Source organism: Oncorhynchus nerka, linkage group LG25 (assembly GCF_034236695.1).
Source record: "Oncorhynchus nerka isolate Pitt River linkage group LG25, Oner_Uvic_2.0, whole genome shotgun sequence".
Lineage (NCBI taxonomy): Eukaryota > Metazoa > Chordata > Actinopteri > Salmoniformes > Salmonidae > Oncorhynchus > Oncorhynchus nerka.
The window spans coordinates 56,342,824-56,368,391 of record NC_088420.1 but is presented as its reverse complement, the minus strand read 5'-3'; the positions used below and the strand labels follow the sequence as shown (position 1 = coordinate 56,368,391).

The 25,568-nt window shown below is 44.2% G+C and overlaps 1 pseudogene; it reads left to right on the top strand.

The window, feature by feature from the left end:
* The window catches only part of LOC135564586 (calcium-independent phospholipase A2-gamma-like), a 58,394-nt pseudogene extending 37,158 nt beyond the window's left edge, over nucleotides 1-21,236 (top strand).
* The last annotated feature ends 4,332 nt before the right edge of the window (nucleotides 21,237-25,568 follow it).

The following is a 25,568-nucleotide window of genomic DNA, read 5'->3' as shown; positions in this document are numbered from 1 at the left end:
TGAGGAAAATATCATTTATTTCTCTCCATATACCCAAATCAGTCAACATGTCAACATGGAGAATCACAACAAAACATGTCCCAGTTTTCATGCTACTACAGTAGTGTGCATAACACTGTTAGCTCAGCAAACAACAGACAAACGTAAAATACTGTATCCAGTACAGGTTACAATTACAGTAAATAACAACAACAACAAACATAATCTGAAAAAAACCGGACAATATTGTACAGAAAATACTACAGTAAACATACTATACATTATCTCTTCTCCTTGCTGGATCTGGCCAGAGAATTTCATCAACATCACAAACAATATCGTCATTAGCAAGACAACGCGGGAAGAACTGTCTTGAATGTGGAATCCATCCCTGCACAGCTGCGGCGTCGACTTGGTCACAGGCGTCCTCCATGGCCTGAATGAGGGGTACCTGAGCCTGGGGCTGGAGATCGTAAACCTTCCTGGCCTGAATGAGGGGTACCTGAGCCTGGGGCTGGAGATCGTAAACCTTCCTGGCCTGAATGAGGGGTACCTGAGCCTGGGGCTGGAGATCATAAACCTCCATGGCCTGAATGAGGGGTACCTGAGCCTGGGGCTGGAGATCGTAAACCTTCCTGGCCTGAATGAGGGGTACCTGAGCCTGGGGCTGGAGATCGTAAACCTTCCTGGCCTGAATGAGGGGTACCTGAGCCTGGGGCTGGAGATCGTAAACCTCCATGGCCTGAATGAGGGGTACCTGAGCCTGGGGCTGGAGATCGTAAACCTTCCTGGCCTGAATGAGGGGTACCTGAGCCTGGGGCTGGAGATCGTAAACCTCCATGGCCTGAATGAGGGGTACCTGAGCCTGTGGCTGGAGATCGTAAACCTTCCTGGCCTGAATGAGGGGTACCTGAGCCTGGGGCTGGAGATCGTAAACCTCCATGGCCTGAATGAGGGGTACCTGAGCCTGGGGCTGGAGATCGTAAACCTTCCTGGCCTGAATGAGGGGTACCTGAGCCTGGGGCTGGAGATCGTAAACCTTCCTGGCCTGAATGAGGGCTACCTGAGCCTGGGGCTGGAGATCGTAAACCTCCATGGCCTGAATGAGGGGTACCTGAGCCTGGGGCTGGAGATCGTAAACCTTCCTGGCCTGAATGAGGGGTACCTGAGCCTGGGGCTGGAGATCGTAAACCTTCCTGGCCTGAATGAGGGGTACCTGAGCCTGGGGCTGGAGATCGTAAACCTTCCTGGCCTGAATGAGGGGTACCTGAGCCTGGGGCTGGAGATCGTAAACCTTCCTGGCCTGAATGAGGGGTACCTGAGCCTGGGGCTGGAGATCGTAAACCTTCCACCACCATGCAGAGAAAAACTCTTCGATAGGGTTTAGAAACGGAGAGTATGGTGGAAGGTATAGTACTGTCAACTGTGGATGGTGTTGAAACCAGTTCTGGACCAAAGCAGAGCGGTGGAATGACACATTGTCCCAGATGACCGTGTTGTGCATCTGGTGCATTTCATTACCTGATGTGACGATGTGGTGCAATCGATCCAAAAAAATGTGAGAATGTGAGGTGTTGTAAGGGCCCATTTTGGCATGATGGAGGACAACCCCATGCTGTGAAATGGCAGCGCAAAGGGTGATGTTACCTCCACGTTGCCCTGGTACATTGATTATAGCCCTGTGGCCAATGATATTTCTGCCTCTCCTTCTTGCTTTTGTGAGGTTGAACCCTGCCTCATCAATATATATGAATTCATGCAGGATTTCCTCAGCATCCACCTGCAAAACTCCCTGAAATACAGTGAAAGGCAAGATTGTGTAGTTCAGGATAGGTCTAGTATACAGTCAATGTAAAGAAGTCATGTGTGCAGTATGCAACATCAGCGCTAAAGTGAACAATACAAACCTCCACATACTCATGCCGCAGCCGTTTGACCCTCTGAATTCCGCTCAAAAGGCACTCGATAAAGTTGTTTAATTTGAACCTGATGTCTTTTCAGGATGCGTGCCAGTGTTGACTGAGAGACCCGATGGACATTATTGAAAATGGCATGGTCACTGATAATGTTGGCTTGTAGTTCTGAGCCTGATAGCATTATTGGCCAAAACCATGTGTATTATCTCTCTCTCTTGTTCTTCCGTGAATATGGGTCCCCTTCCTCTTTGTCGTTCCCGACCCTCAATCCTATGTAGAGAATAATACATGAAACTTACTGTACAATGTCACAGGAAGGGGTATCAGAAGTGCTGATATGGTGCTGACAATAAGCTGCTGATTACTGTAACTGTAGACAGATCTTCTTTTACTTGTTTTCCTGTCGAAAAGTCCTTATGACAGATGCCACTGTATATCTGCTAAGATTTGGCTGAACGCTCAGTCCAGCCTCCCTCAGTGTCAATCCGTGGTTCACAACTTGGTCCACTAGTGTTGCACGAATGTCATTTGATAAGTTTGGTCCTCTTCTTCTTTGTGCACGTTCTCCTCCTGCTTCAGGTCTTCCTCGACCTCTGGCTCTCCTCTGTGTACTCCTCCTCTCACCCTCACTCTTCTTCTGACTCCTTCCATTTTGGTTGAAGGCAGGTGAACCTTCCCTGCTGCATTTTTATAGTGCTTAAACCTGATAGGTGTGTCTACAATTTAGCAATCATGTGTTTGTGCACCTGATGGCTGTGTTTAACAGATTGGCTCATAGGTGTGGTAATTTGACAGTCAGTGCTTTGGAATTGCAAGGAAGTGACATCATGATATACTTCTGTGTCTGATGTATACAAGTGTGTTTAGTGTTTTGCAAATCACTGTGTGTAATGTTTTGCAAATAGTGTGAAGCTGACAATGTGCTTACAGTTGTGCAAATATAGCCTTTTGTTTTGCTCCTTGAGTGTAAGGTTTTGCTAATTGTGGGAAAAGTTCCATTTTAGTGTGTAAGCAACCGTAAAAAACTGTAAAACTTCTCTAGGGTAGGGGGCAGCATTTGGAATTTTGGATGAAAAGCATGCCCAAATTAAACTGCCATCTACTCAGGCCCAGACGATAGGATATGCATACAATTAGTAGATTTGGATAGAAAACACTCTAACGTTTCCAAAACTGTTAAGATGATGTCTGTGAGTATAACAGAACTGATTTGGCAGGCGAAAACCTGGTGAAAAATCCATTCAGGAAGTAGGATTTGCTTTTAGTTGTAGTTTTCTATTCAATGCCATTACAGTATCCATTGACTTAGGACTCGAATTGCAGTTCCTTTGCCTTCCTCAAGTCTTTAGAAATTGTTTCAGGCTTGTATTCTGAAAAATGAGGGAGTAAGAGCAGTCTGAATGAGTGGACCCTGCCGTGTCACAGAGCTTTTTCCATGCGCGCGACCGAGAGAGTGCCTTTCTTTTTTTTGTGTGTGTTTTTTGTGTGTTTTTTATTTTACCCCTTTTTTCCCCAATTTCGTGGTATCCAATTGTTTTAGTAGCTACTATCTTGTCTTATCGCTACAACTCCCGTACGGGCTCGGGAGAGACGAAGGTTGAAAGTCATGGGTCCTCCGATACAAAGCCCAACCAAGCCGCACTGCTTCTTAACACAGCTCGCATCCAACCCGGAAGCCAGCCGCACCAATGTGTCGGAGGAAACACCGTGCACCTGGCAACCTTGGTTAGCGTGCACTGCACCCGGCCCGCCACAGGAGTCGCTGGTGCGCGATGAGACAAGGACATCCCTACTGGCCAAGCCCTCCCTAACCCGGACGACGCTAGGCCGATTGTGCGTCGCCCCACGGACCTCCCGGTCACGGAGAGAGTGCCTTTCTTGTTTACCTTTTATATTGACAACGTTATTGTCTGGTTGAAATATGATCTATTATTTAGGCTAAAAACAACCTGAGGATTGAATATAAACATCGTTTGACATGTTTCTATGAACTTTACGGATACAATTTTGATTTTTTTTGTCTGCCTGTTGTGACTGTGTATGAGCCTGTGGGTTACTGAAGAAAACGTGTGAACAAATGGAGGTTTTCGGATATGAAGAGAGACTTATCAAACAAAAGGAACATTTATTGAATAAATGAATGTCTTCTGAGTGCAACCATATGAAGATCATCAAAGGTAAGTGATTAATTGTATCTCTATTTCTGACGTGTAACTCTTCTACTTGGCTGGTTACTGTTTGTAATGATTTGTCTGCTGGGCTATGTTCTCAAATAATTGTAAGGTATGCTTTCGCCGTAAAGCATTTTTGAAATCTTACACCGTGGTTGGATTCACAAGAAGTTCATCTTTAAACCTATGTAAAATAGTTGTATCTTTTCTGAATTTTTATAATGAGTATTTCTGTATTTGAATTTGGCGCTCTGCAATCTCACTGGATGTTGGCCAGGTGGCGTCCTACTTACCCTAGAGGTTAAGCCTATACTTCCACTGGCCTCACCTGGGAAATTATCTATATATATTGCTGTGGTAAATCTGTTCGCTTTTCTTATTATGATAGACGGTGAAAATCTACCATTGGAACATGAGGTAGCCAATTGACCTATTCATGACATGGTGGGTAGAGACCAATCAGATATCATAGGGAGAAGCCACACCCATTTAGTATTTCAACTGCTGCCACACGCTCCAATCTCAGGGGTCTCAGCAGGAGTGCTTTAATATTCAGTGTGTGTGTGTGTGTGTGTGTGTGTTGTGTGCATGTGAATGTGAGAGAAAAAGAGAAAGGGAAAGAGGAAGAGGGAATCAAGGCATGTGTGAGAGAGAAGGGGGGAAGGTGGTTCTCAATGGCAATAGCGCTCAATTGCTTTTCCTAGCCTGAGGGCATAGTTGGCTCTCTCTATCTTTCTCTCCCATACAGAGTCCCAAAATCCCTCTCCATTTGCCGCCTGAGATGACAACTTGAACCTCATTCGTACCCCTCTGTCCTCTTGGGTCAAAGGTCAAAGAGAAAAACCGGGCTGTGCAATTACATAATGTGGCATGGAGACCTCTGTCCTGACCTGGGCACTCCTAGACCGTGACAGTCATCGTGACAGTCATCACACTAACACCATTGTCTGTCTCCTCCTTATTGGTGACAGGGACTATATGGATTATATGTTATCTGGACAATTAATTCATTGAACGGACAGATTTATTCACTTGATCGGATGGATGAACATTATTTACTAAGGAAGGTTGTATATCTTCTTGAACAAACACCCTTGACTGGCAAACCTTGTTCGATATACACGTGATTACATAGCTAAGATACAATTTTATCTGGACAATTGATGAGTTGAGCGGACAGATGAATGAACTTGATTGCATGGTAAATGTGATTTATATCTGTTTGAGCATAACAACCTGGGTTGAAGAGGAAGACTCACGCTAAACCTCATTCAATATACACGTGACAGCATCGCTGAATATGACACTGAAGGCTGAATGATCAGCTCATTAAAACAGAGCTGCTATTGTGACACACTGGGTAGCATCCATCAGATGGTCTGTGACTTATGTAACCTTTCCCCAATTAAACCTTATTCAGAGGGAAATAATCCTTGTGGGTAAATCAAGGCAGCAGAGCTGAGCTCCAGCTCGGCCAAAAAACCCTTTAGCCCCTGGGCTAGCCAAGCCTTGTCTGAGATGGACGCTCTGATAGGAACTTCTAATGACCAGAGCTGCCTCCCAAATGGCAACCGATTACCTATGTAGCTATACTTTGACATGGGCCCATAGTGCTCGAATCAAAAGTAGTGCACTATATCAGGAATAGGGTGCCCTTTGGGATATAGACAAGAGCAGCTGACCTGGAGCTGAAGCTGAGAGGAGAGTGAATGCCCCGTTGAACACAAGTACTGGACCAGGCTCTTTGGACCAGAGTGTCCCCTGTGTCCCCCTCTGTTGGGACCGCTCAACTTGGCCCTCACACAAGGCTACCATTGGAGCATAGCCGAGAGAAAGGGAAAGGGAGATGAAGAGGGAGAGACGGGGATAACTCAGAGGCACACATTTAGATGGAGGAGGAAGTTGCTAATGGGAGCTGACAAACACTGATGCGTGAAATGACTTTTGCTGATCACAACGATAGATGGCACAACACCCCTTTCCCATTTGAATCACACCCCTTTCCAATTTAAAACCCCATATAAAAATAGCTTAGTAGAACAATGAAGATAAGCCAATAACATTTGGCAGTAACGGTAGCAGAATGAATTGTACTGTAAGTAGGAACTAAACATCCTTTAAATTGTAGCTTCTTGTTTTAATTCTATCCTTTCATCATCTTACTGATACTGGAACTTATATTCCGCAACTTGTTTACACATACATAAATCATTCAGTTTAAATTCCTGGGGTTTTAGCAGTGAAACATACTCCCCCAGGTGCAGTGTAGAGCCCAATTAGCTAGTAGGAATCTCATTTTAGTCAGGCCATAGCAAAAGGAAAGAAGCAGATTTGTGAATCAGCCATTAATGCCTGAAGGAGAGAGCACATCACCCAAGGAGGGATTAGCCCCGGGAGGTGTATGAGTACGAAGGCACTCTTTTAGCAGCAGACAGTATACACTGAGTCAGTGGAGGCTCTTTAGAGGAGGAAGGGGAGGACCATCTTATTCAGTGAATTTCATACAAATAAAAATGGTAAAACATTAAAAAAGGTTATCTTTTAGATAAAACTATACTAAATATACTCACCAAATAACTGATTAAAACACACTGTTTTGCAGTGAAGGTCTACAGTAGCCTCAACAACACCCTCTAGGGTAGCACCATGGTGTAGCCGGAGGACAGCCATCTTCCACCCTCCTCTGTATACATTGACTTCAATAAAAAAAACTAGTAGGCTCATAGTTCTCACCCCCTTCCATTGACATACAGTGTAATTATGACAACTCCCAGAGGACGTCCTCCAACCTATCAGAGTTGCAGCATGAACTGATATGTTGTCCACCCAATCAAAGTATCAGATAATTAATCTAGATCTGAAAGCTACAGCTAGATAGCACTGCAGTACATCAAATGTGGTGAGTAGTTGACTCAGAGGGAGAAAGACCATAGTTAACCTGTAACAGCTTTCTTCCCTTGAAGGAGAGGAGGACCAAAATGCAGCGTGGTTACAGTTCAACATGTTTAATCAAGACCATACATGATAACACTACAAAATACAAAACAACAAAAGTGAAAACCGAAACAGTCCTATCTGGTACAAAGACAGAAGACCACCACCCACAAACCCAACACAAAACAAGCTACCTAAATATGATTCCCAACCAGAGACAATGACTAACACCTGCCTCTGATTGAGAACCATATCAGGCCATACATAGAAACGGACAAACTAGACACACAACATAGAATGCCCACCCAGCTCACATCCTGACCAACACTAAAACAAGGAAAACACAAAAGAAATATGGTCAGAACGTGACAACCAGTTTTGAACTAAATTAATTTCTTTCAAAATGGAGAAGCAAGAAATGAAACTTTCAGTTTCACTTACTTAGCTAGCAAATGCAGCTAGCTAGTTTAGCCTACTCAAACAATCTGCTTAAACAGAGGTATGCTATGTTAGAAAACTGGCTAGGATTATCCAACACCACACTGGAACTCTTCCAAGTCAAGGTAAGCTATTGGTTCTACTACTGTATTGCCACCCGGGCCCGCCGGTGTAAATGCTAAACTGCTTACTGACTGCATGATTGTAGCAGGTTTACTAACATGTTAGTTCTATTAGCTATGTTGACTATGATGTTACTTTAGCTATGGTGACAACGATGTAGGCTGTGTATAGTGGTTATGATATGGTTTAGCTTGGAAAGTTTTTTTTGCCTGGTCACATACAAATGTGTTGTGCATTGAAGTCCACAGGCAAAGGGAAAAGGTGAGCGGAGGAGAGCGCAGAGATGCCAGAAATAGTACAACATGAACCATGTTTACGTGTGATCAGGTTGTGTTCATTCCACCAATTCTGTTAAAAATGTTTCTTGAACGGAAGCACATGGGAAACTGTTGAGTGTAAAAAACCCAGCAGTTCTTCACACACTCAAACCGGTGCCCCTGGCACCTAGTAGCATACCCTGTTCAAAGGCACTTAAATATTTTGTCTTGCCCATTGTCTTGATTAAACTAATCATGTAACTTTAATTAACTAGGAAGTCGGGGCACCAAGGGAAAATGTTTATAGAGTCTCTATTTCCCAAATGAACTTTTAAGATATTTTCATATCTTATCGATCTTCTATTAATGTATTATTACCTCATCAATCTCATTCCTGAATGTTGCAAACCCTTGGATATCTGCATGAACCCTAGCATCATAAATCATGAATCAGCTATATACAAATTGTCTTAATTATTTATTTACTAACTAACTAATCAATCACAGAATTACATAAATACACACACAGTAGTTATACATTGGTTACTGACATGTAACACTGAAAAGTCTCTAGTGGGCTAAGCCAATATGACGGCTTTGTAGACAAAGGAAAGGGGTGGGGCCAGCTCAAGAGCGGGAATCTCAGAGTGGAGCCCCGTACCTACACTACACTCATAAATATGCTTATACTTTGAACACAAACAACCGCTCATTCCAAAATAAATCTAAATTTACATATTTACGAGTGTATGGCTTTGTCCCTCTCTGCGATCGCCGGTCCGCCTGCTGGATACATCGTCAATGGAAAGTCTCTGGTTTGTCCACCAGATATCAAAGTCTTTCGCAGTTGTAGCATACGTCAGAATAACATTCGGTCGTTCGTCCGGTTGCGTTTACCAGACTAAAGTACTTAAACAGCTGCAGACTGAATAATTGTTCTTTAGTTTGTAGATTTCTTAACCATTTCAACGTGGGAATGATCTCCAAGTTCTCTAGTCTTGTCCTTTGGTAGAGTTGCCAAACATTTAGCGAAAGCTTCCATGTTTTCTGGTCTATTGTAAGTTTCGTCAGAAGTGTTTTTTTATACTGGAGTAGAAAAGAACACCCCGTTCCATGACACCGATGTAAATGTCTGTTTTCACGGGATTGATTGAGAGAGAGAGGATCCATGATCACGTCATGACACCATTCACCCTCTGAATGTAAATGTCTGTGTTCACGGGATTGATTGATTGATTGAGAGAGAGAGAGAGAGAGAGAGAGAGAGAGGATCCATGATCGCGTCATGACACCATTCACCCTCTGAATGTAAATGTCTGTGTTCACGGGATTGATTGAGACACAGAGGAGGACCGAAGCTTTCTGTCCTCTGGCTACACCATGGTGCTAACCTACAGAATGTTGTTGAGGCTACTGTAGACATTCATTGCCTTTGGCTTTGGGGGTTATTATTTGTAGGGGTGCTAAGTTTCCGTCCTGAATCTTTCTTCAATATTTCAATTACAGTTTTGCCTTTGGCTCTGGGTTTAAATTCTGTCAAATCACCTCAATAAAGAGGGTTTGTACCTTTTCATTCAAAGGAGGACATTTTAACTTGTGGTAAGAGCACTTTCTATACAGGCATTGGCCATGGCATAGAGGCATTAGAGTGAGAGTAGCATTAGCTCTAAATCCCTCTGAAGAGAAGTGAACCCTGACCTGTGTCATGCTGAGTTTGACAGGCAGCTTGTGTGGCAGGTTTCTGTGTGCCCAGCTCATTTGCCACAGTTTGGCCCCTAAGTAGATCATTGTTTCTAACTTTAACCCTCCTATCCAAATGACTCTCGTGGCCTGAAGAGATGCTTAATGTGAGAACATGGCAATGGTCCAAGTATATACTGTAAGCTTTCCAAGTATGGATCTCAGATGAAGAGTGCGACCAAAGACCGTAAGCAGCGCTTCGGTGTGGCAATGGCATCAGCTGGGAAAGAAAAGTGGACTGAGAGTGTTTGTGTGTGCATGTGTGTGTGTGTGTGCTTGTGTGTATGCCCCCAAAAGACAGCAAGCAGCGCTGCAGAGCCTACGATCGCAGTTGGTGTCAGAAGAAGTCTGCCAACTGGTTTCTATTAGTGTGGGGCCCGGCTCCATCTCCCTCACGGAGGCTTATTTGTCTCTGACAGCTGTAGATAGATAGAGAGAGATGACGGATCTATGCAAATGAGACTCTGAATGATGTATTATGCCAAAAGTTCCACAGTGGACAAAACCCGTCTTTGGAACCCAGTCTTCCGTCCAAATCCAATAGCACCATGGAGTCTCTTCATAGTCGTCAGACTGTGGACGCATCCCAAATGGCACCCTATCCATTTTTCAAACGTTTTACCATATGTTTTTTATCCAGATCGACTTCGTGAGCGCATACATTTTCTTACCGGTCTGCAGTGGGAATCAAACCAACATCGATGGCATTGTAAGCACCATGCTCGACCAACTGATCTTCACAGGACGCGTGGACAGTTCCTTTCATAGTGAACTACTCATAGAGCTCTGGTCAAAAGTAGTGCACTATGTATGGAATAGGGTGTCCCTTGTCACAGAATGCGCTTCAAGGCGACGCCTCTCTTCTCCATCGGCTATTAAATTCCCCTAACAGGTGCAGAGTCGTTGAGACAAGTCGTATCATTCTACTCCCGGATTTGGTGGGAGAATGTGTGTGCTTGCTTGCCACACTGGTTATGAGTGGAAGGCATTGTGCTCATTGAGAACTGACAAATGGCCCCTGGCTATCAAGGAAAAGAAGCCGCCACAGCTACTAGGTCCTGGACCGTAAAATGGAGTCACTCCCAGTGGTGTAAGTGGTAAGAAGGTACAGAGCTGTTTTGTTCCAGCTGGGGTCGGCCAAACGTTATCTATTGCTGTTGGCTGCAGCATTATCTCCTCCCATTAATGATCCGTTTGCAGGAAATCCAGCGCACACACACATCAAACACACACACACACACACACACATCAAACACACACACACATCAAACACGCACACACACACATCAAACATGCACACACACACACTTCTTCTGTGATTAATTTCAGGAACTGCCAGACCAGACGACGGCCCCTCTGGCGCTGAATAACGTGGCCTTGCCAACTCAGCACTTCCTCTAGGTTTTTTTTTGTGGAAGGGGACGGTGAGATGGCGATGGCTTTTTGTTCTCTCTGTGTTTTTTTTTTTTGGTCTTGAATGCCGACTAGACCGGGCGCAAGCGTGCGTCCACGTGCGCCTTCGCGCGCATGTTGATTTTGTCCACCCACACCAGACGCAATCAGAACACACAGGTTGAAATATCAAAACGAATTCTGAACCAACCATATTCATTTGAGGATAGGTCCAAATGCATTAAACATTCATGGAAATGTAGCTAGCTTGCTGTTGCTAGCTAATTTGTCCTGGGATATAAACAAGGTCCTCTACTCTGACAATTAATCCACAAATAAAATAGTTATAGTTTCTAGTAATCGCTCCTCCTTCAGTCTTCTTCTTTGGACTTTATATGGCGGTTAGCAACCAACTTTAAGGTGCTTTACCACCACCAACTGGACTGGAGTGTGGACCTCAGTTCATGTTTCAATCACCCACGTGCGTATATGCTCCTAAAAACCAATGAGGAAATGGTAGAGGTGGAACATGCAGCGCGTCACGCAACGCAAGTGGTTTAAGTCAGCATATAAGTCACCAAAATGAGATGAGAGCTCGCCATTTGTATGGCAGACCTGGGTTCAAATACTGTTTGAAATAATTTTAAATACGTTAAATTTGCTTTATTGAGCTTGCATGACGCAATGAACCAATAGAAATGTCCCAAAACAGCCAACCCTGTCGACCTGCTCAAAGTTGGCTGTAGGCCACGTGACATTTTTTAAATGTATTTTAAACCAGGTCTGGGTCTACCAAGTTTTTATTTGACCTTTATATAACTAGGCAAGACAGTTAAGCACAAAATCTAATTTACAATGACTGACCTCCCCAGCCAACCCCTATGGGACTCCCAATCACAGCCAGTTGTGATCCACCTTGGAATCAAACCAGTGTCTGTAGTGACACCTCTAGAATTGAGATGCAATGCCTTAGACTGCTGCGCCACTCGGGAGTACATGATTCCATATGTGTGTTATTTCATAGTTTTGATGTCTTCACTATTATTCTACAATGTAGAAAATAGTAAAAAATAAAGAAAAACCCTTGAATAAGTAGGTGCGTCCAAACTTTTGACTGGTACTGCATGTGGACACCCCCTCAAATTAGTGGATTAGTCTATTTCAGCCACACCCATTGCTGACAGGTGTATAAAATCGAGCACACAGCCATTCAATATCAATAGTCAAACAGTGGCAGTAAAATGGCCTTACTGAAGAGCTCAGTGACTTTCAAAGTGGCACCATCATAGGATGCCACCTTTCCAACAAGTCAGTTCATCGAATTTCTGCCCTGCTAGATCTGCCCCGGTCAACTGTACGCGTTTTTATTGTGACATAGAAACGTCTAGGAGCAACACTGGCTCAGCTGCGAAGTGGTAGGACACACAAGCTCACAGAACGGGACCGGTGAGTGCTGAAGTGCGTAAACATTGTATGTCCTCGGTTGCAACACTCACTACCGAGTTCCAACCTGCCTCTGGAAGCGACGTCAGCACAAGAACTGTTCAGCGGGATCTTCATGAAATGGCCGAGCAGCTGCACACAAGCCAAAGATCACCATGCGCAATGCCAAGCATTGGTTGGAGTGGTATGAAGCTCGCCGCCATTGGACTCTGGAGCAGTGGAAATGCGTTCTGTGGAGTGACGAATCACGCTTCACCATCTGGCAGTCTGAAGGACGAATCTGGGTTTGGCGGATGCCAGAAGACCAAAGCATAGTGCCAATTGTAAAGTTCGGTGGAGGAGGAATAATGGTCTGGGGCTGTTTTTCATGGTTCGGGCTAGATTCAAACTGGAAACCCTCGTCTCTCTAACCGCTAGGCTATGTGCCAACCCATGAGAGATTGTTTTCTCTCCAAACTCGAGAATAGCTCTTTATGAGACGACATGAACTAACATGACCCCGAAACTTCACCGTTGTCAAAATCGAAGACAATGTTTTTATTAAAAGTTCTATTGTTTTCCATTTTGAACCACTAACCCATGCAACCATGTTAGCTTATGCTACATATTTGTCCCTTGGTAGTTGAGCTTTTTTCACCTGTCTTGCAAGTCCTCCAATCCCTCAATGTCATTCATACTTGACTTTCCATTTGAGAGGGCTGTGATATTAAGAGCCAAAAATCGCACTTGGTGTCCGCACTGTCAATGTGCCTCTAATAATTCCGTCAACAGGGCTCTTCTCTCTCTCTTTCGCTCAGCCGCCAGGGTCCCAATCATGCTCCCACATCCAATTCCCTCTTTCTTTCTTTTCTTCTTTCTTTTTTGGGGGGAACCTTGAGGCAATGATACAATTCCTCAGTCCAGCTCCCTGGATGATTAACAGACCTGGCTTGGTGGTTGGTAGGCTAGGATGCAGCCCTCCCTGATATTCCCCATCATGGCATGCTCTCTGACATTGTTACATTAAACAGGGACCCTCTTTCTCATTATCCTATATGGGTACTTGAGTGGTATGGAGAGATATAGGTCTAGGGATTGGCAATGGGGATAGAGCGGGAGAAGGCCCCCCTATCCCTGACTTTCCCTTCCGCACTCACACACATAATTGCAAACATACACGCACACTGCACACCCAAGTGTATCACACATATACACAGAGAAATGCATTCACACCCACAGGTGTCTATCTCTCTCTCTCTCTCTCACACACACACACACACACACACACACACACACACACACACACACACACACACACACACACACACACACACACACACACACACACACACACAGCAAAACATATACATTTACAGACATGCAAAGAGACACACACATACACACCACCCACTCCTCCGAAAGTCCCTAGACACCCCGGGTCCTAGAGCTCCCACCCCCCAGCCTGGCTGCCCTAATGAGGACTGTCCCTCAGTGTTTGATCCTGTAGCCAGCAACCCCTCCAGCCCCCCTCGGGTCCCCCAGCCTCATGCCTATTGAACACCCACCTCCCCTCCTTCAGCCTTCTACCCTACTTACTCCCCTATTGCCCTGGGTAGTCTATGGATCTTCACCAGATTGCTCCTGGGTGGCTTCTTGATATCAAAGCCAGTCAGACACAATGAATAGGCAAGGGGGAAAAGCAACTAGAGCGTAGCTGGAGGTGGAGCTGAATCCTAGAAGCTGTACCACAACTACAGTAGCGATCTGTCCCATTTTGTTCATTTTGGCAGACGTTCTTGTATCATTTTAAGTTTTGATCTTTTGCCTTTTTCTTACTTTCCAAACAAACAAAACAAATGGACATTTAATTACATCCATTTCCAATAAATGCTAAATGCCCGCTGGTCGCTGCAACATAACTGTAGCCATAACATCTCTCTGCCTCTACCACTCTCTCTCTCAATTCAATTCAAGGGCTTTATTGGCATGGAACAAACATATGTTTCTACTGCCAAAGCAAGTGAAGTAGATTATAAGCAAAAGTGAAATAAACAATAACAATTAACAGTACACATTACACTCACAGAAGTTCCAAAATAATAAAGACATTTCAAATGTCATATTATGTATATTTACAGTGTTGTAACGATGTGCAAATAGTGAATGTACAGAAGGGGAAACAAATAAACAAATGGGTTGTATCTGCAATGGTGTTTGTTCTTCACTGGTTGCCCTTTTCTTGTGGCAACAGGTCACAAATCTTGCTGCTGTGATGGCACACTGTGGTATTCCACCCAGTAGATATGGGAGTTTATCAAAATTGAGTTTGTTTTCTAATTCTTTGTGGATCTGTGTAATCTGAGGGAAATATGTGTCTCTAATATTGTCATACATTTGGCAGGAGGTTAGGAAGTGCAGCTCAGTTTTTGTGGGCAAAGACCTGGCTCTCAGGAGAAGACTATGGCGGCCTTTCTCAATAGTAAGGCTATGCTGAGTCTGTACATAGGCAAAGTTTTCTTTAAGTTTGGGTCAGGTATTCTGCCACTGTGTACTCTCTGTTTAGGGCCAAGTAGCATTCTAGTTTGCTCTGTTTTTTTGTTAATTATCTTTTTGTTTTCTCATGATTTGGTTGGGTCTAATTGTGTTGCCGTCATGGGGCTCTGTGGGGTCTGTTTGTGAACAGAGCCCCAGGACCAGCTTGCTTAGGGGACTCTTCTCCAGGTTCATCTCTCTGTAGGTGATGGCTTTGTTATGGAAAGTTTGGGAATCGCTTCCTTTTAGATGGTTGTAGAATCTAACTGCTCTTTTCTGGATTTGGATAATTAGTGGGAATCGCCCTAATTACTTGCATTATTTGGCGTTTTACGCTGTACACAGAGGATATTTTTGCAGAATTCTGCATGCAGTCTCAATTGGGTATTTATCACATTTTGTGAATTCTTGGTTGGTGAGCAGACCACAGACCTCACAACCATAAAGGGCAATGGGTTCTATAACTATTTCAAGTATTTTTAGCCAGATCCTAATTGGTATGTTTTTTTTTTTTTAAATGCCTTCCTAACCATCTTAAATTAACATGCCCCATTCAAGAAATTTAGAACCAGGAACAGATATAGCCCTTGGTTCTCCCCAGACCTGACTGCCCTTAACCAACACAAAAACATCCTATGGCGTTCTGAATTAGCATCGAACAGCCCCCGTGATATGCAGCTGTTCAGGGAAGCTAGAAACCATTATACACAGGCAGTTAGAAAAGCCAAGGCTAGCTTTTTCAAGCAGAAATTTGCTTCCTGCAACACTAACTCAAAAAAGTTCTGGGATATTGTAAAGTCCATGGAGAATAAGAACACCTCCTCCCAGCTGCCCACTGCACTGAAGATAGGAAACACTGTCACCACTGATAAATCCACCATAATTGAGAATTTCAATAAGCATTTTTCTACGGCTGGCCATGCTTTCCACCTGGCTACTCCTACCCCGGTCAACAGCACTGCACCCCCAACAGCAACTCGCCCAAGCCTTCCCCATTTCTCCTTCTCCCAAATCCATTCAGCTGAAGTTCTGAAAGAGCTGAAAAATCTGGACCCCTACAAATCAGCCGGGCTAGACAATCTGGACCCTTTCTTTCTAAAATTATCTGCCGAAATTGTTGCCACCCCTATTACTAGCCTGTTCAACCTCTCTTTCGTGTCGTCTGAGATTCCCAAAGATTGGAAAGCAGCTGCGGTCATCCCCCTCTTCAAAGGGGGACACTCTTGACCCAAACTGCTACAGACCTATATCTATCCTACCATGCCTTTCTAAGGTCTTCGAAAGCCAAGTCAACAAACAGATTACCGACCATTTCGAATCTCACCATACCTTCTCTGCTATGCAATCTGGTTTCAGAGCTGGTCATGGGTGCACCTCAGCCACGCTCAAGGTCCTAAACGATATCTTAACCGCCATCGATAAGAAACATTACTGTGCAGCCGTATTCATTGACCTGGCCAAGGCTTTCGACTCTGTCAACCACCACATCCTCATCGGCAGACTCGACAGCCTTGGTTTCTCAAATGATTGCCTCGCCTGGTTCACCAACTACTTCTCTGATAGAGTTCAGTGTGTCAAATCGGAGGGTCTGCTGTCCGGACCTCTGGCAGTCTCTATGGGGGTGCCACAGGGTTCAATTCTTGGACCGACTCTCTTCTCTGTATACATCAATGAGGTCGCTCTTGCTGCTGGTGAGTCTCTGATCCACCTCTACGCAGCGAACACCATTCTGTATACTTCCGGCCCTTCTTTGGACACTGTGTTAACAACCCTCCAGGCAAGCTTCAATGCCATACAACTCTCCTTCCGTGGCCTCCAATTGCTCTTAAATACAAGTAAAACTAAATGCATGCTCTTCAACCGATCGCTACCTGCACCTACCCGCCTGTCCAACATCACTACTCTGGACGGCTCTGACTTAGAATACGTGGACAACTACAAATACTTAGGTGTCTGGTTAGACTGTAAACTCTCCTTCCAGACCCATATCAAACATCTCCAATCCAAAGTTAAATCTAGAATTGGCTTCCTATTTCGCAACAAAGCATCCTTCACTCATGCTGCCAAACATACCCTTGTAAAACTGACCATCCTACCAATCCTCGACTTTGGCGATGTCATTTACAAAATAGCCTCCAATACCCTACTCAACAAATTGGATGAAGTCTATCACAGTGCAATACGTTTTGTCACCAAAGCCCCATATACTACCCACCATTGCGACCTGTACGCTCTCGTTGGCTGGCCCTCGCTTCATACTCGTCGCCAAACCCACTGGCTCCATGTCATCTACAAGACCCTGCTAGGTAAAGTCCCCCCTTATCTCAGCTCGCTGGTCACCATAGCATCTCCCACCTGTAGCACACGCTCCAGCAGGTATATCTCTCTAGTCACCCCCAAAACCAATTCTTTCTTTGGCCACCTCTCCTTCCAGTTCTCTGCTGCCAATGACTGGAACGAACTACAAAGATCTCTGAAACTGGAAACACTTATCTCCCTCACTAGCTTTAAGCACCAACTGTCAGAGCAGCTCACAGATTACTGCACCTGTACATAGCCCACCTATCATTTAGCCCAATCAACTACCTCTTCCCCAACTGTATTTTATTTATTTATTTTGCTCCTTTGCACCCCATTATTTTTATTTCTACTTTGCACATTCTTCCATTGCAAAACTACCATTCCAGTGTTTTACTTGCTATATTGTATTTACTTTGCCACCATGGCCTTTTTTTGCCTTTACCTCCCTCTCACCTCATTTGCTCACGTTGTATATAGACTTGTTTATACTGTATTATTGACTGTATGTTTGTTTTACTCCATGTGTAACTCTGTGTCGTTGTATCTGTCGAACTGCTTTGCTTTATCTTGGCCAGGTCGCAATTGTAAATGAGAACTTGTTCTCAACTTGCCTACCTGGTTAAATAAAGGTGAAATAAATAAATAAAATGTTGAATTTGATGTTCTCTCGCTCTCTCACTCTCTCTTCCCTCAAATCAAATGTATTTATACAGCCCTTCTTATATCAGCTGATATCTCAAAGTGCTGTACAGAAACCCAGCCTAAAACCCCAAACAGCAAGCAATGCAGGTGTAGAAGCACGGCGGCTAGGAAAAACTCCCTAGAAAGGCCAAAACCTAGGAGGAAACCTAGAGAGGAACCAGGCTATGAGGGGTGGCCAGTCCTCTTCTGGCTGTGCCGGGTGGAGATTATAACAGAACATGGCCAAGATGTTCAAATGTTCATAAATGACCCTCACCTTGTTTCTTCCTCCTCATCAACAACCCCACAGTGTTAGCTATCCATGAATGTAAGTGCCTATGGCCCAACACGTCTGTGCAGTGTGTGGTATCCCTGGGTACGGGTCGCGTGGAGACGGCCGGCAAGAACAACACCACCTACACCTACACCAGCCTCAAGACCATGCTCCCCAATGTCATCAGCTCTGTCACAGACACAGAGGGTAACTTGACATCTGTCTGGGCCGTTGTACTTTTTGGTCCAGTTTCCTAGACACAGATTAAGCCTAGTCCTGAACTAAAAAGCACGTTAGATTTCTGAGAGCAGCCTATGTTTGGACACATCATGTCAGAATTAGACTGTTTCTCAAACGTCCAATTTCAAAGTTGTTCCAAATGACACATTTCAAGGTGTTTAAGGTTAAGTTTAGGCATTAACTCGGCATTGTAAGGTTAGGGGTTACGTTTAGCCATTAACTACGAATTCTTCAGGTCAGGCATTAACTCAGAATAGATGAGGCAAGGGTTAAGGATAAGCTTAAAACAAACATGCAACCTTTCCAACCAGATGCTTATGCCCATCCGCCATCCCCGTCCACAACGCCATAGCAAAACCGCAAACCCACAAAAACGCTCACTGTTGCCCCTAGTGGCCGTTTCCCACGTCATCTCCCGACGTCCTCAGACATGGATGGACGTGGAATACTGACATTTCGACATCACCTCAGCAATACACCCCCAGTGTAACTATGGTCTAATGATCACTTTAATTCTCACCACATTTGCTCCGGGATGGAATGAAGTCGGTGATTAGAGTGAAACGTGCACACACACAGCCCCCGGATGTCTTCGGATCTACTTGGCAGTCGCTGTAAACCAACCGGCTGCACGACACGGAAAGACAAACACTCAAAACCTTTCTTGTCTGCGCGCACATCAACCCAGACCGAACGCTACACCCCGGGACACGCTGAGAAGCGGACGAGGAGGTCGCAGCTGTGGTGGAAGCAGAGTTTTTGAGAAGGAAAATAGGAAATCTGGGTTTTAAGCATGTTCATCTGGTGGGTATAAATAACCTGTCTGATTAGAGAGGGACGGGAGGAGGGGAGAAGAGATGGATCCGAACTGCAGGAGCACCCTGCAGAGAGCAGCAGCAGCAGCACAGCAGCGGCACAGCAGACCTAATCTAAAATGTAAATGTTAAACAATACATGTCGTTTGCAGTGCAGTAGGAGCACGCCATAATGTGCATGCTGGAATTGATCACGTATCGCTAGGGGGGAGTGTGTATTGGAATGAGGTCACCTAGAAAATTCAACACTAAAAACACTCCCTCTTCCGTCATCTTAGCGAGCTTGTGGTCATAACTATATCGTACCGAGCAGCTAACCGCTAGGCAGGTAGACAAGTAACTAAAAGGTTGCTGGTTTGAATCCCTGAGCTGACACCTTAAGAATCTGTTGTTCGACCCCTGAGCAAGGCACTTAACTCACTGGTTCCCTGGCGCTGTGGATGTTGATTAAGGCAGCCCCCTGCACCTTTCTGGAGAAGACACATTTCGTTTGAAGCCATTCAGTTGTACAACTTACTAGGTATCACTCTTTCCCATTGGTTGAACCCTGAATACACAGCATCCAGATACATGTATGTTGTCTTAAAAGTGTGTTGAACAGAGTCAAACTCAATCATGCATTTATTACATACTATAATGGGAACATGTTTCAGCTCCTGATCTAAGACTCACCTCATTCACTCCTCTGTGGGAACTTAAAGGTGACACAAACAGCTGGTGACACAAACAACAGTATTTACTGGGCTGTGGCCCTCCGTCAGGCTTGTATAAAACTGCAACCACTCACTTAATCTGTTCATATCTTAGTGAGAAAAGTAGTGAGAACTGATGCGACCGTTAGATATAGTGATAATAACAGCCCCCCAGACGTGTAGTTTGAGAATCGTGTTGTAGCTATAATGGAACCCATGTCTTAGCTCCTGAACTAAGATTCACCTCAACCTCTCTCACATTTCTCTGGGAACATTGACACGAACAGCTGCTGTTACTTATTGGACCAGCTCCTTCAGGCACATCTAGCCTATTATTACCTATGTGTGTGTGTGTGTGTCTTGCTGGTCCTACCGCTACAGACACGCCATTTTAACACATCCATGACTGAATATACTCTGAGAAACAACCCTCCCCTAACACACACACGCGCATGTACACACACACACACACACACACACACACACACACACACACACACACACACACACACACACACACACACACACACACACACACACACACACACACACACACACACACCATTGAGATACAACACTCGCTCAGACGTCTGCACCCTGAATAACCCTGCTTCTGACACTGTCAGAGCTCACAGATCCTCGCCGCTAAATGTTAGCACATCTGAAATCACGCGATCCTGTCAATGTTGCTGACAGAATGGGTTTGACTAGCTTGATCTCTTGACTCTCTCAAGCTCTTTTGACTTCAGACTGTTTACGCATGTTGTGACAATTAGGTTTATTTGTTATGTGGGGTTGAATATTTATTACTGTATGTCAACCAATGTCCAATGTGGTGTGTTTGAATGTGCGTCCATGTCTGTGTTTGTGCCTGTAAATGCACATCTACATACATACATGTGCCCTCAATCTCACCCCCCTCCCCCTTCCCCTCCCCTTCTATGTCTCCAGTGGTTCACAATGCCGTCCTCTCCCACGGCTAATTTTTCCACTTACAATAACTAATACTTAACTAGATGCACCAATAACTTGATTATAGTTCGCCTCACTCCTTCGCTCCCTCCCAGAGATCCACGTCATGCTGGACGCCCTCCTTTCTCCCGACTCGTGCTTGCGCTTCAACCCCATCACCCTGGACGAGAGCCGTGGTGAGAAACTGAAATGCTGCAGGCCAAGGGCCTCCACTACCTGGACAGGAAACTGGAGAAGCTGCAGAAACCTGCCAGGATACTCACCAGGGAAAAGAGCCCCGTCCAAAAGCTGGAAACCTGAGCTAAGCTCAAACATGGCATGTATGATGGTATGCCCATCTTCAACTGCGAGCTGTAGGTGGGTCTGGGCTGATGCTTGACCACCAAACAACATAACACCACCTTCGCCTAAAACTGGACTCAACTATACACTGAAGCACGCACCCCTATAAGGCTACGACAGCCAGTATATCCTCACGCTGTAATTATTTCTATTTTCATACAAAAATAACTGGGATGTTTTTTTGATTGAAATTGGTTTCACTTTTTTACTTGAACCCAATCTACCACCAATCAATAACTCAATTTCAACATGCACGTAAAACGAACATTGTAAACAACAAGAATGTAATGCAAACAAACGTTGACAGTCTCCCCACACATTTTCTCTAGGATTGAGGTCAGGGTTTTGTGATGGCCACTCCTAAACCTTGACTTTGTTGTCCTTAAGCCATTTTGCCACAACTTTGGAAGTATGCTTGGGGTCATGGTCCATTTGCGACCAAACTTCCTGACTGATGACTTGAGATGTTGCTTCAATATATCCACATAATTTTCCTACCTCATGATGCCATCTATTTTGTGAAGTGCACCAGTCCCTCCTGAGCAAAGCACCCCCACAACATGATGCTGCCACCCCAGTGCTTCACGGTTGGGATGGAGTTCTTCGGCTTGCAAGCCTTCCCCATTTTCCTCAAAACATAACGATGGTCATTATGACCAAACAGTTATATTTTTGTTTCATCAGACCAGAGGACATTTCTCAAAAAAGTACGATCTTTGTCTCCATGTGCAGTTGCAAACCGTAGTCTGGCTTTCTTATGGCGGTTTTGGAGCAGTGGCTTCTTCCTTGCTGAGCGGCCTTTCAGGTTTTGTTGTTCTGGGATTGATTTGCACTTCTCGCTACAAAGTACGTTCATCTCTAGACGACAGAACGCATCTCCTTTCTGAGTGGTATGACGGCTGCGTGGTCCCATGGTGTTTATTCTTGCGTACTATTGTTTGTACAGATGAACGTGGTACCTTCAGGCGTTTGGAAATTGCTCCCAAGGATGAATCAGACTTGTGGAGGTCTACAATTTTTTTTCTGAGGTCTTGGCTGATTTCTTTTGATTTTCCCATGATGTCAAGCAAAGAGGCACTGAGTTTGAAGGTTGGCCTTGAAATACATTCACTCAAATGATGTCAATGAGCCTATCAGAAGCTTCTAAAGCCATGACATAATTTTCTTGAATTTTTCGAGCTGTTAAAAGGCACAGTCAACTTGGTGAATGTACACTTCTGACCCACTGGAATTGTGATACAGTGAATTATAAGTGAAATAATCTGTTTGTAAACCATTGTTGGAAAAATGACTCGTGTCATGCACAAAGTAGATGTCCTAACCGACTTGCCAAAACTATAGTTTGTTAACAAGACATTTGTGGAGTGGTTGAAAAACTAGTTTTAATGACTAAGTGTATGTAAACGTCCGACTTCAACTGTGCATCAGGGTGTAATTGTGGACATATACTGTAGAAATCATTTTATTTTGAGAAACATTTTAGTCACAGACCTGGCTAGCTTGTACATACAGCTGCTTTAAAGCCCCGAGGTCTAATCAGGATAAATAGGTTCTGTATTGTATATGGATGTATAAGCTTCAAAATGTTCACTCCTCTGTGTGTCAGAATGCATCATTAGAAAAATGACTTGACTACACGTATGACTATTTTAAAATTGTAATTATACACTGAAAAAATATATATAAAAGCATCATGCGACAATGTCAAATAGTTACAGTTCATATAAGGAAATCAGTTAATAGAAACAAGTTAATTAGGTCCTAATCTATGGATTTCACATGACGGGGAATGCGTCTGTTGGTCACAAATATCTTTAAATATCTTTAAAAGAAAAGTAGGTATGTGGATCTGATAACCAGTCATTATCATTGGCCCTCTAGCAATTATCATTATCAAATGGTCACACCATTTGCGCCTCATGCTCCTTTGCATAGTGTTGATCAGGCTGTTAATTGTGGCCCGTGGAATGTTGGCCCACTCCTCTTAAACGGCTGTGCGTAGTTGCTGGATATTAGCGGGAGCTGGAACACGCTGTCATACACATCAATCCAGAGCATCCCAAACATGCTCAATGGATGACATGTCTGGTGAGTATGCAGGACGACTGGGACATTTTCAGCTTCCAGGAATTACAGATCCAGGAATTACAGTACAGACACTTGTAGCATGGTGCCATTCATTGTCATGCTGAAACATGAGATGATGGCGGCGGATGAATGGCACGACAATGGGCCAAAGTATCTCATCACGTTATCTCTGTGCATTCAAACTAGATTGCTCTACACACCAACAGCTCTGCTACAGTTGCTGTAGTCATTACTTTTCCTCCAGGACGGTAATTGGGTTTGGAAGTAATGACTCGCGAAGATAACAGCCACAGACATGCCAGACAGTAATGGCAGGTGGTGCTTTCATTGAAACGGAATTACAGTACCATATCAATGGTACTCGCCATATTTCTATTGGTTTTGAGAACACATTTTGATGTGTATTTAGATTTGGATTTTGACAGATGCGGTGTTCTCACTCCCTTCCATCTGAACAGTTATGTAATGTTACGTAATGTTGTTTGTACGCTTGGGGTGTCACTGGCACTTAATTATCCCTGGGATTCAGCCGAAGTGAATACCCTTGCTCATTAGCTCTTAATTGGTTTTGAAGTGAATAGTGGATCGGGGGTATGAGTGGTTTAGATAGAGGATGGCGCTTATACAAGCATTTCGCTACACCCGCAATAACATCTGCTAAAATGCAATTGTGCTTGTTGTCCTTAGCTTATGCCTGCCTCCCGAGTGGCACAGCGGTCGTAGGCACTGCATCTCAGTGCAAGAGTTGTCACCACAGTCCCTAGTTTCAATCCGGGCTGTATCTGCCCGTGATTGGGAGTCCCATAGGGCGGCAGACAATTGTCCGGGTTTGGCCGTGGTGGGCTGTCATTGTATATAAGAATTTGTTCTTAACTGACTTGCCTAATTAAATAACAGACAGTTTGTGCAGAAATTCTTCTGCAAACCGACCGTTTCATTAGCTGTCCGGGTGGCTGGTCTCAGACGATCCCGCAGATGAAGATGCCCGGATGTGGAAGTCCAGGGTTGGTGTGGTTTGCGGTTGTGAGGACGTACTAATGAATTCTCTAAAACAATGTTGGAGACGACTTAAGGTAGAGAAATTAACATTCAGTTCTCTGGCAATAGCTCTAGTTGACATTCCTGCAGTCAGCATACTGATTGCATGCTCCCTCAGAACTTGAGAAATCTGTGGTGTGTCAAATAAACTTGTATTGTCCCCAGCACAAGGTGCACCTGTGTAATGATCATGCTCTTAAATCAGCTTCTTCATATGCCACATCTGTCAGATGGATGAATTATCTTGGCAAATTAGAAATACTCACTAACAGGGATGTAAAACTATTTGTGCACAAAATCTGAAAGATAATACGCTTTTTGTGCATGTAGAAGATTTCTGGGATCTTTTATTTCAGCTCATTAAACATGGGACCAACACTTTACATGTTGTATTTATATTTGTGTTGGGTATAGTTTGAAAATGCATTAAGATTGAAAATGCTCCCGAATTAACAAAAATGTAGTCTTGCAATTCTGTATTATTTTAGCTTTAGAGGAGATTTTAATCCATGCTGTTTTTGTTAAGATTTTGAGATTTTCTTTTGCTCAGAGTCATTTAGATTCTTTCATCATTTATCTGCATGAGCAATGTTATAGATGTTATAGATGTTATAGAGCCACTAATAACAGGTTATCATGAGCACATTCCCATCTCCAATGTGCCGTTTTCCAACAGACCTGGGTTCAAAAACTATCGCACACTCAACTGTGCTCGATTGAGCTTGCCTGATGCAATGGAACCAATAGAATAGTTCGACAAACCCCGCCCAACTGGCACTCCAGGCAAGCTCAAGCAAACGCTCAAAGTATTTGAAAGATTTCAGGTCTGGAGTGTGTGTGTGTGTGTGTGTGTGTGTAATTAAAGTGTGTCACTGAAACACTGTGTCTCTTCTTGCCTCGTTATTATGAATGTTATCTTTTGAGTGCTGCTGTTTTTTCAATTCACAGACAACTTGTTCATCAGGAAGGAAGAGTATGACCTGGTTGTGTTTTTGTTAGTGTTTTATTTAACCATGCTTTCACATGGGTGACACGGCACAGGCACACAAGCACATTCACAACCCACTTCTAAATTCCACTGCAATGTAAATGCAGTTGCCTAAGCTTTCACCCTGGGTGTTCAATTCACTGGGATTCTACTGAGCTTATGGAGGATTCATATTTATATTTTCACACTTATATAACCATCGACACACATGAGAAGCCGCCAGCTGTTGCCTG